Source organism: Belonocnema kinseyi, chromosome 7 (genome assembly GCF_010883055.1).
Source record: "Belonocnema kinseyi isolate 2016_QV_RU_SX_M_011 chromosome 7, B_treatae_v1, whole genome shotgun sequence".
NCBI lineage: Eukaryota > Metazoa > Arthropoda > Insecta > Hymenoptera > Cynipidae > Belonocnema > Belonocnema kinseyi.
The window spans coordinates 131,642,383-131,644,789 of NC_046663.1; the positions used below are offsets into that span (position 1 = coordinate 131,642,383).

Genomic DNA, 2,407 nt, shown 5'->3' on the forward strand with positions numbered 1-2,407 from the left:
CCAATTAGCACAAATGGTAAGTTCCGACAGTGCCTACAAGTGTGCCTACTGGCCGCTAAATGGCAATACCGGTTTCATATGTATACACCTGGTAGTTCTTGATGTTAATAAACTCGAAGGGAGTTTGCCTGTATAAAGGATTAAGTTGAAGAGACTAAGAGTCATAGTTACTCCCGCCGTTTACCCGCACTTTCTTAAATTTCTTCACGTTGACATTCAGAGCACTGGGCAGAAATCACATTGCGTCATCACCCGCGAGGGCCATCGCAATGCTTTGTTTTAATTAGACAGTCGGATTCCCCTAGTCCGTTGACCATTGTTAACCCAGGTACCGCATTTTAGTAAACGTATTCAATACTTCACTGTCACTTTTAATCTTTGATTCACAGTGTCCTTGCATTACATTTTAATGTTTCAAGTCATTAAATGCAATCTTTTTAGAAAATCATCCTATTATGTGTAATATGATTTCAGCGTTTCTTAAAATCAACTCTAATAATTATGTAGCTGATTTATTTTATAAATGCTAGCAAGAGATTTAAAAGTATATGCTCTTCATCTCAAAATAGTGAATTCAATATTACGAGGCTACCTTCTATTAATTCTAAATCTGCCAGAGTAACCCTCTATTTATAAGAGGATCTCTTAAGCATCAGTTAGTATTTTTCAATGTTCATGAAAAATATAATTATATATATGGTTTTATTCATTTTCTATGATATGATATGAGATTTATAACTGGTTTCGAGTCGCTTAATCGCAAACGCTTCTGCAATATTGCAACTTTGAGAAAATTATATTTGAATAAAACATTTTTTAATACATCCCGCTCTCCATCCCTCTCTTTTCTCTTTCTAGCCTATACATGCTGCATATCATTTTACTTCTTGGGGGCCGTCCACAAATTACGTAAGGGTTCAGAGGGAAGGGGGGGTACACAATTTTCTTACGGTTTCTTACGTTCGGGTGGGAGGGAAATAGACAATTCTTACGTAATAAAATAATAAAAACTGAATGTGGTCCTGTAAATCTAAAATTTATTGATTATTAAAACTTAATGAGTTAATTAATCTAATTTTTTATAAGCAAACGATATTAATGCGTAAAAACGATCAAAAGTGAAACAATAACAAACAACCACAAAAAACACGCAAGGACTATCGGAAGATCAAAAGACTTTTGCGTCGTGCCTCGGTGCGCAGTGTTCACAGCCGAGATCGTTGCCGACGAGACGCCGCACCCGCGCCGATGTAGACTGTAACTTTTGAAGTCTGTAGCGTGTTGTAAAATAGATTTGACTGATGTAATTTTTTTCTTACTCATATTTCTATGTTTTAAACGTACGACTTCTTATGTTGCGATGTATCAATATTTATATTAATTTCGAATGCTTTCGTGTACTATATAATTTTATGTATAATGTACATAAATTGACTAATAAATACTGTGTTCAAAGGCAATAACGTGCTATTTAATATCAAAAAATATTACATAAGATGGGGGGGGGGTACGAAAATCTTATGGTACCTTACGTGAAGGGAGAGGGGAGTCGAAAATGTGTAAAAAGACCCTTACGTAATTTATGGACGGCCTCTTTATCTATTAAAGTATCCCCTTTTTTGTCTAATTATTCTAGATATTTATAAATTATAATCGACATGCCTACACACGTTTGAAATATAACGTTTTTGCAGAATAACAAATGTAATGTGTAATTGAAAAATAACCTTGAAGTTGTTTACGAATAAAATTGCACAGTATAATTTGATGACTTCATCAAGAATATTCCGGAAACATAGCACGAACCACTACAACTGTAGAATATCGGTAATACTTATGTACACAGTTCCAGAAGATTCAACATTATAGAACAAATGTTTGACCTTCGAGCAAAAGCAATTAGCTAGAAAGCAATATATCATTCTCGATTTATATAAACTCCATTATTTTTTTATTTTTTTATTTGCATTTGTCTAAATTTTGATTCAAAAATTCCAGAAAGTAAATGTTAACGGATTACTCTATCATTTTTGCAATGTTTGATTCACAGTTTCCTTGTATTAAATTTTAATATTGCTGAATTAATTTTGTTATCATTTATGATGCTTTATTTTAATGTTTCAAGCAAGTAAATTAAATCTTTTTAACAGATTACTTTATTATGTAGCTGATTTATTTTTATTAATTCTAGCAAGAGCTTTCAAAACGTATTTTCTTCATCTCAAAATCGTTTATTTCACATCCTAGCTCTATCATTATAAAATTAAAAATCTGTTACAGTGATCAACTGTATGTAAAAGAACCTCTTAAGAATCTGTTTGTATTTATCGAGTCACTCAGTCACAATATTAGAAATCTTACAAAAATTATTTTTGAATTAAATCATTTTTTAATACATTCCTCTCTC

General features: G+C 32.2%; 1 protein-coding gene across 1 annotated transcript in view; it reads right to left on the minus strand.

Annotated features, from left to right (window-relative positions):
* LOC117175797 overlaps positions 1 to 2,407 on the minus strand; it is a 624,882-nt gene that overhangs the window by 486,536 nt on the left and 135,939 nt on the right. The window lies entirely within an intron of this gene.